The sequence below is a fragment of the Macaca nemestrina genome, chromosome 15 (assembly GCF_043159975.1).
Source record: "Macaca nemestrina isolate mMacNem1 chromosome 15, mMacNem.hap1, whole genome shotgun sequence".
Lineage (NCBI taxonomy): Eukaryota > Metazoa > Chordata > Mammalia > Primates > Cercopithecidae > Macaca > Macaca nemestrina.
This window is the reverse complement of record NC_092139.1, coordinates 63661268-63679773: the sequence shown is the minus strand read 5'-3', so window position 1 is coordinate 63679773 and position 18506 is coordinate 63661268. Positions and strand designations below refer to the sequence as shown.

Here is an 18506-nt window from a genome sequence, read left to right as displayed (position 1 = left end):
ATCTGTCACTGATGGACATTTGGGTTGATTCCAAGTCTTTGCTATTGTGAATAGTGCTGCAATAAACATACGTGTGCATGTGTCTTTATAGCAGCATAATTTATAATCCTTTGGGTATATACCCAGTAATGGGATGGCTGGGTCATATGGTACATCTAGTTCTAGATCCTTGAGGAATCGCCATACTGTTTTCCATAATGGTTGAACTAGTTTACAATCCCAGCAACAGTGTAAAAGTGTTCCTATTTCTCCACATCCTCTCCAGCACCTGTTGTTTCCTGACTTTTTAATGATCGCCATTCTAGCTGGTGTGAGATGGTATCTCATTGTGGTTTTGATTTGCATTTCTCTGATGGCCAGTGATGATGAGCATTTTTTCATGTGTCTGTTGGCTGTATGAATGTCTTCTTTTGAGAAATGTCTGTTCATATCCTTTGCCCACTTTTTGATAGGGTTGTTTGTTTTTTTCTTGTAAATTTGTTTGAGTTCTTTGTAGGTTCTGGATATTAGCCCTTTGTCAGATGAGTAGATTGCAAAAATTTTCTCCCATTCTGTAGGTTGCCTGTTCACTCTGATGGTAGTTTCTTTTGCTGTGCAGAAGCTCTTTAGTTTAATTAGATCCCATTTGTCAATTTTGGCTTTTGCTGCTGTTGCCTTTGGTGTTTTAGACATGAAGTCTTTGCCCATGCCTATGTCCTGAATGGTACTACCTAGGTTTTCCTCTAGGATTTTTATGGTATTAGGTCTAACATTTAAGTTTCTAATCCATCTTGAATTAATTTTCATATAAGGAGTAAGGAAAGGATCCAGTTTCAGCTTTCTAGTTATGGCTAGCCAATTTTCCCAGCACCATTTATTAAATAGGGAATCCTTTCCCCATTTCTTGTTTCTCTCAGGTTTGTCAAAGATCAGATGGCTGTAGATGTGTGGTATTATTTCTGAGGACTCTGTTCTGTTCCATTGGTCTATATCTCTGTTTTGGTACCAGTACCATGCTGTTTTGGTTACGCAATTAAAAATAATAAAGGGGATATCACCACCGACCCCACAGAAATACAAACTACCATCAGAGAATACTATAAACACCTCTACGCAAATAAACTGGAAAATCTAGAAGAGAGGGCCCGTTCTTTAACTAGTTTACAAGTAGACATCTTCCTAAGAACCCAGAGCTGATGGCATAGTGTTGACTTCACAACTAAGCTAATCAAATTGACATTTAATGAAAAACAATAGATTATCTCCTGTAGCCCCAGAAAGAGCAACTTGACTATAGCTAATCAGTGACAGAAATGCCTGTATCAAAAGAATACATGATCAGAATTCCTGGGCAGCAATGGGACATAGGAATGTGGGAATGAGAGGTGTGAGCTCCAGGGGTACTGGAGAGGGCTTCTCGCCCAGTGCTCCCTGACTGTGGAATGCTACTGCCTTTTAAATATGGATACAAACCCACTCTGTTGTTTTGTACTACTCCAAGGCCTGAATCTCTCTTTTGGTGGACTGTATCCTCCAATAACTTATTCAAGCAAGGATACACCGAAGCAAATTGTTCTGAAACATGATGTTATTCCTTATTACACTTACATGACTGGTTGGGCATAAAATTTTAGATTGGAAATAATTTCCCTTTCAAATTTTGAAGATATTACTCCATTATTTTCTGGCTTCTGGTAGTGCTGTTGAGAAGCCTAAAATCAATCTAATTTTTGATTCTTTGTAAATACTGTTTTTTAACCAACTTTTCTGAAAACTTTGGGGAGTTTTCTTTCTTTGTTATATATTCCAAATTTTCAAGATGTGCCTTGATGTGGGTTTGTTTTCATGTGTTTCAACCCGGGAAGTTATGTTGTTCACTTTGAGACATTTCTTTCTTTTTTTTTTTTTTAACTTTTATTTAAGTTCAGGGGTACAAGTGCAGGTTTGTTACTTGGGTAAACTTTCATCATGGGATTTTGTCGTACAGATTATTTCATTACTCAGATATTAAGCCTAGTGCCCATTAGTTGTTTTTCCTCATCCACTTCCTCCTCCCAGTCTCCACTCTCTGAAAGTCCCCAGTGTGTGTTGTTCCCCCACCTGCCATGTGTCCCTGTGTTCTCATCATTTAGCTCTCACTTATTTGGATTTTTTGTTCCTGCATTAGTTTGCTAAGGATAAAAGGACATGATCTCATTCTTTTTTATGGCTGCATAGTATTCCTTGGTGTACAGGTACCACATTTTCTTTTCTTTATCCAGTCTACCATTGATGGGTATTTAGGTTGACCCCATATCTTTGCTATTGTGAATAGCACTACAATGAATGTATGTGTGCACATGCCTTTATAACAGAATGATTTATATTCCTTTGGGTATATACCCAGTAACCCATTACTGGGTTTGCTGAGTCAAATGGTGTTTCTCTCTTTAGGTCTTTGAGGAATCACCACACTGTCTTTCAGAATGGCAGAACTAATTTGCACTCTCAAATACAGTGTATAAGTGTTCTTTTTTCTCCACAACCTTGCCAGCATGTGTTGTTTTTGACTTTTTAATAATAGTCATTCTGACTGGTGTGAGAAGGTATCTGATTGTGGTTTTGATTTGCATTTCTGTAATGATCAGTGATATTGAGCTTTTTTCATATGATTGTTGGTTGCATATATGTCTTCTTTTGAAAAGTGTCTGTTCATATCCTTTGCCCACTTTTTTATGAGGTTGTTTGTTTTCCTCTTATAAATTTGTTTAAGTTTCTTATAGATGCTGGATATTAGACCTTTGTGGGATGCATAATTTGCAAAAATTTTCTCCCATGCTGTAGGTTGTCTGTTTACTCTGTTGATAGTCTCTTTTGCTGTGCAGAAGATTTTTAGTTTCACTTGACCCCATTCATCAACTTTTGCTTTTGCTGCCATTGCTTTTGGCATCTTCATCACGAAATCTTTGCCTGTGCTCATGTCCGGAATGGCATTGCCTCAAGTGTCTTCCAGGGTTTCTATAGTTTTATAGTTTTAAACCTTTAATCTACCTTAAGTTAATTTTTGTCTGTGGTGTAAGGAAGGAGTCTAGTTTCAATCTTTTGCATATGGCTAGTTAGTTATTCCAGCACCATTTACTGAATAGGGAGACTCCTTTCCCTGTTGCTTGTTTTTGTCAAGTTTGCCAAAGATTCTGACTGGTGTGAAATGGTATCTCATTGTGGTTTTGATTTGCATTTCTGTAATGATCAGTGATGCTGACCTTTTTTCATCTGATTGTTGGTTGCATATATGTCTTTGGGTTTTACATTTAAGTCTTTAAGATAGCTGTAGATGTGTGGTCTTATTTCTGGGTCCTCTATTCTGTCACATTAGTCTATGTGTTTGTTTGTGTACCAGTGCCATGCTGTTTTGCTTACTGTAGCCATGTAGTATAGTTTGAAGTCTGGTAGCATGACGCTTCCAGCTTTGTTCTTTTTGCTTAGGATTGCCTTGACTGTTTGGGCTCATTTTTGGTTCCATATGAATTTTTTAAAAACTGGTTTTCTGAAAAAATTAATAAAACTCATAATCTATTTCTTAAAAATTTTCAGGAACCCAAACAAAATCATGACTGTTTTTGGAGATTGCTCATTGAAGGTTTTTAAAAATTTACTTCCCAGTAACTGGCCCATTGACATCTTATTGGTTAAAAAAAATAAAATAGATAGACTTGTAGCTAGACTAATAAAGGAGAAAGAGAGAAGATTCAAATAAACACAATCAGAAACAATAAGGGCAATATTACCACTGACCCCACAGAAATACAAACAACCATCAGAGAATATTATGAAGAACTCTATGCACTTAAACTAGACAATCTAAAAGAAATTGATAAATTCTGGGTCACATCCACCCTCCTTGGGATGCAAGGTTGGTTCAACATATACAAATCAATAAATGTGATTCATCACATAAACAAAACTAAAGAAAAAATCCACATGATTATCTTAATGGATACAGAAAAGGCTTTTCATAAAATTCAATATCCATTCATGTTAAAAACTCTCAATAAACTAGGTATTGAAGGAACATACCTCAAAATAATAAGAGCCATAAGTGATAAACCCACAGCCAACATCATACCGAATGGACAAAAGCTGCAAGCATTCCCCTTGAAAACTGGCATAAGACAAAGATGCCCTCTCTCCCCATTCCCATGTTAGCTTTGAGGGGTTTTTTTGCTCTTGAATTTCTAGTTCTTTTAGTTGTAATATTGGGTTGTTTACTTGAGATCTCACTTTTTGATGTGGTCATTTAGTACTATAAATTTCTCTCTTAACACTGCTTTACTAGCTGCATCCTGGAAACTCTGGTAAGTTGTATCTTTGTTCTCATTAGTTCCAAAGAACTTCTTGATTCCTACCTTAATTTCATTATTTACCCAGGAGTCATACAGGAGCAAGTTATTCAATCTCCATGTAATTTTATGGTTTTGAATGAATTTCTTAGTCCTTATTTCAAATGTGATTGCATTTGCTTTGTGACCTAACATATCTTCTATCCTTGAGAATGATCCATGTGCTGATAGAAGAATGTGTATTCTGTAGCCATTGGATGAAATGTTCCTTGAATATCTATTAGTTCCATTTGGTCTATAGTGCAGATTAAATTTGATGTTTCTGTGTTGATTTCCTGTGTGGAAGATCTGTTCAGTGCTGAAAGGGGGGTGTTGAAGTCTCCAGCTATTACTGTGTTAGGGTTTATCTCTCTCTCTTTTTTGGCACATGTGTCTGTTCTTATTTCTCTCTCTTTCTGTCTGTCTCTGTTTCTATCTCTGGAATTCTGATCATTTTAGTGTTGAACCTCTTAATTTTCTTCTGTCTTTCAACTTTTTTCTTTTAGCTCTATTTCTGGAGGACATAAGGGTCATCTACTCAACTTTGTCTTCTTAGCATTCTAATGATAATTTTTTAAACAAGTTTCGCTGTCATATTTTCAATTTCTAAGAGTTTCTTATTCTTTAAATTGGGTTCTTGTTTCATGAAAATGGTAACTGCTTTTTATCTCTTTGAGAACACTCATATGGGTTTCTGAAGGTCTTATCTTCTAGTTTAGCCCTTTCCATTCAGGCTGTTTTATTTGTCTGCTTGCTCTGGGCTCTGCCATTCATGTTAGAAGCTTTGCTCAGATGCCTGGTGACCCTTAGCTGTCCGTTTCTGTTAATAAAAGAAATGGAGCAGTGAAAAGCTAAAAGCTGATAGAAGCTCTCTGATTGTAAGCTTTCTTGGAAGGTGATCTTGCGGGGTCTGAGTTTTTCACTTGGGCTGGAGAGATTCTCTCCAGAGAAGAATCATCTTACCTTCTGACCAAGTGTCTGCCACCCTCATTGGAACTAAGTGGTAGGAAACCTGGAGGATCTCAGTATTCAGTGTGTACATTTAAGGACTTGGTGTCTGGAGAGCTCCTGCCTAGAGGCATCATATTTTACCCTGTAGAGAGGAAACCTCCAGCCTATTGCCACCGTGGGATGCAGTCATCCAGTCTAGGGAGAGGATCTGGGATCTACCTACTACTTAAATATAATTCAACCCTATTTTCACGCTTATGTTTGCTTCTGCCTCCCGAGGTAAATTATGTTGCCAACTCTTGAACTTTTGGGGATCCTGGTTGCCTTCCTACTGCTAGCTTGGGATTCAGCATCCCTGGGTCTGCTGTCAGGTGCCACTCACAGATTCTACTTTCCAGTTTCCTAAATGCTGAAGTGATTGTCTTTCTTTTCTTCTTATCTTTATTGGTTTATTTATTTATTTGTAATAATCTCATGTTAATGTGGTTTAACGATGGAGTGAAGGTATATGCATTTATTCAACCAAACATCTTAGCTGAAATCTATGTATTTATCTTAGAGTAAAATCTTAATCATTCCATATTTCAATTAATCAGAATTTTATATATGCATTCTGATTTGGGGGTGATGTGGGGGAAGGAAGAGAGAGAGAGAGAGAGAGAGTCAGAGAGAGCCAGAGAGAGGATACTGTGACAAACAAATCTGTGGGTCTATGTACTTGGAAGTCAATAGGAATTTAGCCCTGTTTCCTGTCTAAAAAGCAGTGATGTCCAGAAAATGGATCCTGAACTAGTCTAAGAATCCTTGAGGCAATGGGGCAGATCCAATTGTGTTCAATTTTTAGTCCTTAGGCTAAAAGGGAAAATACTGTAAAGCACATTTTTAAAAAAATTTCTGAAAGTGGAGTTTTCTGATTTGCCCTTAAATAATTGGATGTGGAAGGTAGCCATGCATTTTTGGCTAACTCAGCATTCATTGCTACATTCAGCGAGTTCATCTCTATATTCATGTCCTTTCTCTCCAGCTTAATATCAAAAATTTAAAAGTGAAGAATGTAGAATAGTTGAAATAAAAGAAACAGATCACCCATAACCTGCCTCTTCTCCCTCCCACCCAAAGACAACCATTGTTAACATTTTGCTATATTCTCTTCCTGTACTTTTTTCCAGGCACCTTTATTCAAAGATATTTTTGACCCTAAAATTGTCTTAGACAATGAATACGTTGTCAGAGAAAAACTCCCACTCTCCTCACACTCCAGACTCCCCAGCTTGAAGGTGATTGACTTGGGAATCCCATATCTTAACTTTATAATGTCGCTATAATGTCTTTTATCTGGGTATTCTGAGGTGTTCTCTCCTTATCACACTCTCCTTCATTCCCTTCCTCCCTGACATACACACACATACACACACACACACTCTCTCTCATACACACACACTTACATGCACAGACACACACGCACATACACATGTGCACACACACACATATGCATAAACAAGCAATGGGTCAGAGAAGGCCATGCGGAAAACCATCATTACTCTCCAAAAGGAAGGACGCCCTCACTTTTACAATGGACAAAAAAAAGCTCTGTTTTTGTGAAAAATGAATTTTCTATTAGGCCTCGAAGAAACTAAAAAGTGTTTCTCCCTCTATCCAATGGGAACTTGTGTGTGTGCACACGCCCGTGTGACAGAAACAGTGAGGGAGAGAGGGAGGGAGAGAAGAAGGGAGGGAAGAAGGGAGAGAGATTAAATGGCAAATGTACTGTGGCAAGCTCATCCTGACTGAGTGAGAAGCAGGCAGCTGTGGTGCTGAGATAGGCGCTTGAAACCCTTCATGGTGCCAAGACTGTCATAAATGGCTCCTGGGGTCTGAAAAAACGACAGCAGTATTCAGCGTTCCTCTGACAACCACTCAGAAAATAGAATGTGAAGAAGAAGGAGGAAGGGAAGATGTGGGGCCAGCCATCAGAATGTTCCCTGTGGCTCCATGGATGCCTAGAAATGCTGGTCACTTAAAGGGCACAGGTGAGGGGAGGTTTGGACAGGTGGCCACAGTGCTGCCAAGCTACATAGCCTGCTCTCCCAATGGTGAATGTTCTTGCATAAGTAGTGGGGAAGATAGTCGCCTAGTTAACATAGGCCCTCTTGTCCTAGACATACATTTTAATTTTTTCGGGTGATTACTTGTTTGATTGTCTGTGTAAAAGGTCAGCAATGCTTTTTTCTGTAAAGGTCTAGGTAGTAATAGTTTAGGCTTGGCGGCCAATATGGTCTGTGTCACAGCTGTTCACCTCTGCTGTGGTGGTGTGAAAGCAGCCATATAAATACGTAATAAAGGAGTGGGGCTGAGCTCCAAAGTAACTTTATGAGCACTGAAAAATTGCATTTTATATAATTTTTACATGTCCCAAAATCTTATTATTCTTTTGAATTCTTTCAACCATGTAAAAATGTAAAAATCATTCTCGGCTCATGAGCTGTATAATAAGAGACCACAGGCTGGAACTGGTGCATGGGCCATGGTTGCCCAAACCCTGTGTCCAAACTATGGCATTGTAGAGGCGGCAGGGATCTCTGACCCTCTTTGTCTTTTTCTCTTTCCTTCTCTTCAGTTTCCCATTGTGCTGATTTGGAAACCAGGATCAAAAGCTCAGGGAAGTGAAAGATTTCTGACTTAACCCGTTAGTGGCAGTGTTAGGAAAAAAACCGAAGTCTCAAGGAGCAGTTCTTATAGCCCAGACCAAGACTGAAGGCTGCTATTGTGATCGCAGAGGGCATGCCATCCTGTGATACACTAGCTTCTTAGGGTTACACTGAATCTGAAACTTACTTCTTTTTAAAATCTTTCTGTTTTATGATTCTTCAATGCATAATTTGTTAATTTGTGCCAGTTACTCTGCTTAACACAACTGGGATATAGAGATAAGCAAGGTTCAACCCTGCCCTCTAGGAACTAATTTCTTCAGGGTCTGATTTTGATAATCCAGACAAATCTACTTATGTGTAGTTTCATCCTTAAAAATAAAATCCAGTACACTTATGTAAGTTATAATAATAATTAGAATTTGGAGGAAATCTGTTCTTGGAGCAAGAAGGCAAAAGAGAATAAAAAGTAAATGTAGAAGTCACCCTCTTACTGTGTGTTTAAAACAACGAGACTATTATTTTAAATGAATACACAGAAATTTTGCTACCAAACGAGTACAATTTCTAATAGGAGATATGTCGATTTCTCTGATTCCAGGCATTTCTGGAAGTGTCCTTACTACCTACATTACTTCCTTCTGTAAAGCTCTACTGGTCAAGTCTTTACCTTTTGTGGTTGGATTTTTGCTTTTGGAAATTACAACCTGCTTTTCAAGTCTCATTTTGTAAATTAGTTGAGGCGTCTTGCTGAGTGATAATGTTTGAGTCAAAAACGTCATGAAAAGCACGCTATGAATGGTGAGTTGTCATGGCAAAGATCCCAATTGTTGGACTGAGGCAGAGAGGTAGAAAGAACACAGACTTTAAGGTCTGATAGATGTAAGTGTAGCTCCCGCCTCCACCACGTATTAGATGTGTGCTATTAAAAGAGATATTATACCTCTTTGAGTGTCAGTTTTCCTATCTGTAAAAAGAAGATGGTAATCCTTTTTTTTTGCACTATGGTTGTAAGGATTAGAGATGACGTAAATTAAAATGTTTCCAGCATGCTCCGTATTCAACATACATTGGATACACTTATTTGGCCAGTTCACTGCAAAGGATAGTATACAGGAGTAAGAATTTTTTTTTTTTCAGAATAGACTTTTTTTGGGATTAAACTCTGAAGTAGTGTTAAATGAATGAAACAAGATATTTTTCACTTCTGTTGTTGAAGTATGTGCCTTCTTACGTTTGGTAATGTTGCAGTTTTCCACAGAAGAAGTTGACACTTCACTTCTGAATCATACTAGAAATACCATGTTTCGACGTTAGTTACTATTTTCTTTTTTAAAAAGTGACATTTGTCTGGCTTCCCTTGAAAGATCAGCTAAACGTCACATTATCCCTGCTTCTGCTCATCTTTCAGAATGCTCACCACAATAGTCATAACGATTTCTTCATGCTCAAGTTTATTTAAAAAATCTAAAGATAGTGTTACTGAATTTGTATTTGTTTAATAACAATCAGGTTTATTTTTTCCATATAAAAATACAGATTCATTGTAAAACATCTAGAAAACAAAGAAAAGTATATCTAAAAAATATCTTACTCTAATCACACAAAGCTAGCCACAGTTAAATTACTGTTTCCATTTTGGTATATTTTATTTTAATCTTTTTACTATATTTACTATCCTTCCTTGTATCTATAATGGTGGTAATATGATCTATATATGAATGTGTATATATTACATAAATATATGAAATATATGTGTCTTTTTAAAATGGTATCTGTTTATTGTTTTATATATATATAAACATGATGTATATATCTGATGATATGTGTGTGTGTATATATATATCTCCATGATAGAAGTTGAAAACTACTGAAAACTGTATAGAAGTTATGAGAAACTACCTCTAATCTCATTATATAGAAATAACTTTTTTCCCCATTGCTTCTCCACATTTTGGCTTAGATCAAATTTAGAAATAATTTTCTTAACATTTTTTTCTATTGTATTTTTAGAGTGTCTCGATATTGCTGCATATTATTATTATTTTTCTGTATAGTTGTTACAGGATAATTGTTCTGGAAAAGAATTTGGTAACAAATATTTTCTGCCAGAAAGTGGTATATTAGCCTTTTCCAGTGAAAAAGATCACCACTGATGACCCAGGTTATTCAATATGGGTTTTAAAAGATAAATTCCTGGACATGAAAGTAGACATTGGTTTTATATCAACAGCTCAATCTTGTTTAAAAAAATAAACTTTAGTTTTAAAGCAGTTTTAAGTTAATAGCAAAGTATAGTGGAAAGTACAGAGAGTTCCTACATGCCCCACCTCCCCAATTGCACACCCTTCCCCACTATCAGCATTGTTCACTAGAGAGGTACGTTTGTTACAATGAATAAACCAACATTGACGTGTTACTGTCACCCAAAGTCTATAATTTACATTAGGGTCCATTCTTGCTGTTGTACATTCAATGGGTTTTGACAAGTGTGTAATGGCATGTGTCTACAATTATAGTAACACACAGAGTAGTTTCATTGCCCTAAACATCCTCTATGCTCTGCCTTCTCATCCCCGTCCCTACTTCCCAACCCCAGGAATCACTGAACATTTTACTGTCTCTATAGTTTTGCCTTTTCCAGAATGTCATATAGTTGGAGTCATATAGTAAGTGGTCTTTTCAGATTGGTTTCTTTAACTTAGTAATAGGTATTTCAGTTTCGTGTATGTCTTTTAGTGGTTTCATAGCTCATTTGTTTTTTTCTTTTTTTCTGCAACAAAAGCCATAGTCAAAGCTTATTTGTTTTTATTACTGAATAATAGTCCATCGTATAGATGTACCAGTTTATTTATCCATGCACTTACTGAAGGACATCTTGGTTGCTTTCAAGTTTTGGCAATTATGAATAAAGCTGTTATAAACATGTATGTGCAGGTTTCCGTGTGGACACAAGTTTTCAATTCATTTGGGCAAGTACTAGCAACTGTGACTGCTACATCATATGGTAAGAGCACGTTTGGCTTTGCAGGGAATTGCCAAACTATCTTCCAAAGTGGCTGTCATTTTGCATTCCTAATAGCGATGAATGAGAGTTCCTGTTGCCCCACATCCTTGCCAGCAGTTGGCATTGTCAGTGTGAAGGATTTTGGCTACTCTAATATGTATGTATTGGCATTCATTTTAATTTGCATTTCCTTAATTATATATGATGTGGAGCATCGTTTCATATGTTTATTTACCGTCTTTGTCTCTTCTTTGGTGAAGTGTTTGTTCAGGTCTTTTGCCCATTTTTTAATCATGTTGTTCATTTTCTTATTGTTGAGTTCCTGGTATGTTTTTGATAATAGTTCTTTATCAAATAGAAAAATACTGATAAAGATTTTAATCTAATATCAAATAGAAAAATATTATTTTTTGCAATTATTTTTCCCAGTCTGTTGCTTGTCTTCTGATTCTCTTGGCAGTGTCTTTCATAGAGTAGAAGTTTTTAATTTTAATGAAGTCCAGCTTATCAAATCACATCTTTCATGGATTGTGCCTTTGATGTTGTATTTAAAAAGTCATGTCACACTCATGGTCATATAGATTTTGCTCTACTGTATCTTTAAGGAATTCTATGTATTTTCTGTTTGGATCTATAATCCAATTTGAGTTAATTTTTATAAAGGGCATAAGTTTTGTATCTAGATTCACTTTTTTTTTTTTTTTTTTTTTTTTTTTGCATGTGGATGCCCCATTGCTCTAGTACCATTTGCTGAAAAGACTATCTTTTCTCTATTGTATTTCCATTGCTCCTTTGTTAAAGTTCATTGAATGTATCTGTGTGGGGTATACTACTGGGCTTTCTATTCTGTTACATTGATCTATTTGTTTATTCTTTTACCAATACCATGCTATCCTGTTTATTGTTACTTTATAGAAAGTATTGAAGTCAGGTAGTGTCAGTCCTCTGACTTTCTTCTTCTCTTTCATTATTGTATTGATTATTATGGATCTTTTGCCTCTGCACATAAACTTTAGAATCAGTTTGTCAGTACCCACAGAACAACTTGCTGAAGTTGTATTCAATTTACAGATCAAGTTGGGAAGAACTGACATCTTGACAATATTGACTCTTCCTGTTCATGAACATGGAACATCTCTCCATTTATTTAGTTCTTGTATTTCTTTCATTAGAGTTTTGTAGTTTTATTCATGTAGAGCTTGTGCATTTTAAAAGGATTTATACCTAAGTTTTTCATTTTTTGCAATCTACCCATGCTGTCACATGGCTTCCCCAAAATTCCATTGGCCAGAAATTAGTCACACGGTCCCTAAGCTATGAGGAAGTCATGTGCCCAAGTAAAAATTCTCTTTTTATGGAAGAGGGAAGAAATGATTTTGGGGGGAATCCAGCAGCCCCTGCTGCAGCCAAGAAATTAGCTTTCCTGTGTGACTTACAATCTACTTTAAAACTAGATCTAAAACAGTTTATTTTTAATTTTTGTGGTACATGGTAGGTGTATAAATTTATGGGGTACATGAGATATTTTGATACAGGCAGTCAGTGGGTAATAATCACATCATGAAAAATAGGGTAATCATTCCCTCAAATATTTATCCTTTATGTTACAATTCAATTATACTATTTTAGTTATTTTAAAATGTACAATTAAATTGTTATTGACAATAGTCACTCTGTTGTACTGTCGAACACCAGGTATTATTCATTCTTTCTAACTGTTTTTTTGCACCCATTAATAATCCCCACCTCTCCTGAATCCCTCGTACTACCTACCCTTCCCAAACTCTGATAACCTTTCTTCTACTCTCTACCTCCATGAGTTCAATTGTTTTGGTTTTTAGATCTCACAAATAACTGAGAACATGCAATGTTTGTCTTTCTGTGCCTGACTTGATTCACAACATAATGATCTCCAGTTTCACCCCTGCTGTTGCAAATGACAGGATCTCCTTCATTTTTATGGCTGAATAATACTCCATTATGCCTAAGTATCATCTTTTCTTTATTTATCTCTTGATGGACACTTACGTTGTTTCCAAATCTTGGTCATTGTGAACAGTTCTGCAACAAACGTGGGACTGCAGATATCTCTTCAATATACTTATTTCCTCTCTTTGTGTATTTACCCAGCAGTGGGATTGCTGGATCACATGGCAGTTCTATTTTTAGTTTTGGAGAAACTTCCAAACTGTTCTCCATAGGGATTGTACTAATTTACATCCCCACCAATAGTGTATGAAGATTCCCTTTTCTTCACATACTTGCTAGCATTTGTTATTGCCTGTCTTTTTGATAAAAGTAATTTAAACTGGGGTGAGATGATATCTCATTGTGGTTTTGATTTGCATTTCTATGATAATCAGTGGTGTTGAGTACCTTTTGATATTACTGCTTGCCATTTGTATGTCTTCTTTTGAGAATGTCTATTCAGATCTTTTGCCCATTTTAAAATTGGATTATTAGATATTTTCCTATGAAGTTGTTTGAGCTTACATATTCTGGCTATTAATTCGTTGTCAGATGGATAGTTGCAAATATTTTCTCCCATTCTGTGGGTTGTCTCTTCACTTTGTTGATTGTTTCCTTTGCTGTGCAAAAGCATTTTAATTTGAGGTCATCCCATTTGTTCAGTTTTGCTTTAGTTGCCTGTACTTGTGGGGTATTACTCAGGAAATCTCTGTCCAGTCCAATGTCCTGGAGAGTTTCCTCAATGTTTCCTTGTAGTAGTTTCATGATTTGAAGTCTTAGAGTTAAGTCTTCAATCCATTTGATTTGATTTTAGTATATGATGAGAGATAGGGGGCTAGTTTCATTCTTTTGCTTATTGATATTCAGTTTCTCCAGCACCATTTATTGAAGACACTGTCTTTTTTGCATGTTCTTGGCACCTTTGTTGAAAGAGTTCACTGTAGGTGTGTGGATTTCTTTCTGGGTTCTCTATGCTGTTCCATTGGTCTCTCTGTTTTTATGCCAGCACTACACTGTTTTGTTTACTTTAGTTCTGTAAGATAATTTGAAGTAATGTGATTCCTCCAGTTTTGTCCTTTTTGCTTAGGATAACTTGGCTATTCTGTGTCTTTTGCAGTTCCATATAAATTCTGGGGTTGTTTTTTTAAATTTCTATTAAGAATGTCATCGGTATTTTGATAGGGATTGCAATGGATCTGTAGATTGCTTTGGGTTGCATGGACATTTTAATAATATTGATTCTTCCAGTCAATGAACATGGAATATCTTTCCATTTGTGTGTGTGTGTCTGTCCTCTTCAATTTTTTTCATCAGTGTTTTACTGTTTGCATTGTAGAGATCTTTCACTTTTTTGGTTATTTTCCAGATATTTAATTTTATTTGTGGCTACTATAAATTGGATTACTTTTTTATTTCCTTTTCAGTTTGTTTGCTGTTGGCATATAGAAATGCTACTGATTTTTGTGTGTTGATTTTGTATCCTGCAACTTTACTGAATTTGTTTATCAGCTCTTTTTTTCTTTTTTTGAGATGGAGTCTTGCTCCATCACTCAGGCTGGGGTGCAGTGGTGCAATCTCAGCTCATTGCAACTTCCACCTCCCAGGCTCAAGTGATTCTTACCTCAGCCTCCCAGGTAGCTGGGACTACAGGCATGGGCCATCACACCCAACTAATCTTTGTATTTTTAGTAGAGACAGGGTTTGCCATGTTGGTCAGGCTGGTCTCAATCTCCTGGCCTCATGCAATCTACCTGCCTTGACCTCCCAAAGTGCTGGGATTACAGGTGTGAGCTACCATGCCAGAGTATTTATCAGTTCTAATAGTTTTTTTTTTTTCTGGAATTTTTAGGTTATCCCAAATATAAGATTATATCTCCTGCAAACTAGGATTTCACTTCTTCCTTTCCAATTTGGATGCCTTTTCTTTCTCTTGTTTAATCGTTCAAGCTAGGACTTTCAATACCATGTTGAACAGCGGTGGTGAAAATGGTCTTTCCTGTCTTCTTCCAGATCTTAGAAGAAAGGCATTCAGCAGTTTTTATCTTATTCAGTGTGATACTGACTGTGGGTCTGCCACATATGGCTTTTATTGTGTTGAGGTATGTTCCATCAATATCCAGTTTTTTGAGGGTTTTTATCATGAAGCGATGTTAAATTTTATCAAATGCTTTTCAGCATCCATTGAAATGATCATGTGGTTGTTAGCCTTTATTTTGCTGATTTATAAGCTATCACATTGATTGATTTGTGTATCCTGAACCACTCTTGCATCCCTGGGATAAATTCCATTTGGTCATGATGAACGGTCTTTCTAATGTGTTGTTAAATTTGATTTGCTAGTATTTTGTTCACTATTTTTATATCAACATGTATCATGAATATTGGCCTGTAGTTTTTATTTTTTTATTTTTATTTTTTTCTGATGTGTCTTTGTCTGGTTTTGGTATCAGGGTAATACTGGCCTCACAGAATAAGTTTGGAAGTATTCTTTCTCTTTCTATTTTTTGGAATAGTTTGAGTAGGATTGGTATTAGTTCTTTAAATGTTTGGTAGAATTCAGCAATGAAGCTATTAGATCCTGAGCTTTTCGTTACTGGGAGATTTTCATTACGGCTTCAATCTTCTTACATGTTACTGGTTTATTTAGGTTTTGGATTTCCTCATGGTTCAATTTTGGTAGGTTGTATGTGTCTAGGAATTTGTCTATTGCCTCTAGATTTTCCAATTTATTGGCATGTAGTTGCTTATAGTAGCCACTGATGTTCCTTTGAATTTTTTTCATATCAGCTGTAATGTCTCCTTTTTCACCTTTAATTTTGTTTATTTGGGTCTTCTCTCCTTTTTTCTTAGACTGGCTAAAAATTTGTCAATTTTGTTTATCTTCTCAAAAACCAATTTTTTGTTTCTTTGATCTTTTGTATTGTTTTCTTTATTTCAAATTCATTTATTTCTGCTCTGATCTTTATTTCTCTTGTTCTACTGATTTTGGGTTTGGTTCGCTCTTTCCTTTCTAGTTCCTTAAGATTATTGTTAGGTTATTTGTTTGAAATTTTTTTTTCTTTTTTGATGTAGGCACGTATGGCTGTAAATTTTCCTCATAGTGTTGCTTTATTTGTACCCCATAGGTTTTACTATGTTGTGTTTTCAATATTTGTTTTAAAACCATTTTTTATAAAGACAGCATCCCTAAGCAGGTTTCTGGCCTGACTTGAAAAGTAATTATTTTCTTGGGTATGAGGTTTTTTTGTTTCTTCGTTCTTGAAAGCTATATTAGCATTTAGAAAGTTATATCAATTTTGTTATGTTCTCTTCTAAGCTGTCTATTTTACCATTTGACAAATGACATTATTCTGTGTAAGAAATATTCTAACACCAATCTTGGAAGCCTTTCACAGAATAACAGTAACCACTCTCCATTGGAAAGTGAACTGAAATATTTAGGTCTGAAGTAATGCTCTTGGACTATGCTAGAGGCTGCAGGAAACAAATAGACCTGGGGGAATTCAGGACAGGTGTTTGGGTTGGTGACTCTTGCTGCTCTCACTCCACAGCTCTGCTATGATGCTCTCTCACAAATAGGAACCCAAGTGGACAAATAGGAACCCCAGTGTCCCACTCAGTGGACAAAGATCAAAATCAAAATCATAGAGCAGGATTCACCCCCAAGCTCCTTTATTGCTTCTAAGATGCTAATAGTAGGAAAAAGTTTGCTGGAGGCAAAAACTCCACTATTTATCTGCTGCTGCCATTTGGGTCTATTGTAGAGCCAGATCAGAATAAATGGAATTTTCTTTACTTGATAAAATTTTATTGAGGGCTCATCATGTGACAGACACTGTCCTGAAATTTCAAAAACAACAGTGAAGAAATTTACCAGTCATTTGACATTTTGATACTGACCCAATCTCTGATGAGAAACTACATTTCTCAGGCTTCCTTGCCAACTGGCTCCTGGTTATGTTCAGCCAATGGGAGGAAATCAATGGTGGATGGAGTGGAGAAGTCTGAGTATTTCTCATTCATCCCTTCCAACTCTGCCCCTGGGCCTTAGGTGGTATCTCCATCAGGGACTGTGTTTCCTTAGTGGTTTCAGATCTTCTGGAAGCTATCACTCCAAGGCCTCAGGCAGCCTCACCATGGTTTCACTTACTTCCAGGTGACCCCAGCTTCATGTCCCTGGTAATACCACTCTCCAGACCTAGGGATAGGAGTTTCTGGCTCATCATCTGTTTTTTGCTTTTTCATTGTTACCATTTAACACCTTTATATTAGTTCCCATTATTAAATGTTGCATGGACCTCTGGCAAGCTTTAATAGGAGAATCCCATGCAGATTCTTAGGGGTTTACACCTATCCTCTGTTGATAACTATTCTTATTCAGGGATACAATCCCAGGCAGAGACAAGATGTTTGCCCCTTTAAAATGAAATGACTGAAATGAGTATAAGACTTGACCTGTCAGTTGCAAACTGGATATTATCTAGTCTACAAAGCTATGGGTTTGCCTATATGTAACAATGCTGTATCATTAAATGGAAATGGTAAATGTGAGATTAGGTTCTAAAAGTTTCAAAAGATACAAGTGAGGTGTATGAGTGACTCAGATCTCCAGGGCTTCTACTTTTGTAGCTTTGTCATCTGTCCTTCAAGCCACTCCTATGCCTAATGGAGAGTTTCCTATGGCTAGCTGATGGAGGAAGAATGAACTTGGATCCAAGGAATCAATTTGTGTGTGTGACAGGCTGGCAATAGCAGGAAGTGGATTGCTTGTGTCTTACAGCTCCATTCAGGGGTGATAAGGGGACTTCTGCAACTAGGTAGAACTTCTGGCAATATATCTGGCTACCTCCTTCATAAGAAAGGAGATATAACCATAAGTATGTATCTACACTGATTCATGGTAGTGGCTTAATATTTGGTTGGTTAGTCAGGGTCTGTGAATGAATCATACTGAAATATTGGTGACAAGAAAGCCTGGAGAAGACAAATGTGAATGGACTTCATGGAGAAGACAAATGTGAATAGCATTTCCTCACGAATATGGGAACCATAGGGCACCCACTGAAGTGGAGACCTTCAATAATCAGGAGAACAAGATGGCCTGTTCTGTAGACAGCAGCCAGCTTCTTCCCAAATGACCTCAAAGCCTGCATAATGGTCTCATGTACAAAGGGACCATACCAGTAGTGATAAAGGTCATCTATAACCTCAACTAAGTGGACTTCCCCTCACTAAGGCTGATCTGGCTACTGGCCCTGCTGTGTGTCCAAGCTGCCAGCCATAGGATTTGTGCTGTGCAATATAATAGCAGGTTGATTACACTGAACTCTTTCCATACAAAGGGGCAGAGATGTATCCTTCCTGAAATAAGCTCTTATTCTGAAAATTAATTTGTCTTCCCTGCTCCCAGAGTTTCTGTCAAATGCCATATTCACCATCATGGTATCCCATTTAATCTTGCTACTGGTTGCAGAATTCATTTTATAGTGGGATCAGTTGACATGAGACTCAGCATAAATTTCAGTGTCTTGCTACATGACACTGCTGTCCTATGGAATAAAGTACATGCTTTGAAAATCAATAGAGGTAAGTTAT

General features: G+C 36.8%; 1 long non-coding RNA gene across 1 annotated transcript in view; it reads left to right on the top strand.

Annotated features, from left to right (window-relative positions):
- LOC139358876 (uncharacterized) overlaps positions 1-18506 on the top strand; it is a 54828-nt gene that overhangs the window by 21455 nt on the left and 14867 nt on the right. The window lies entirely within an intron of this gene.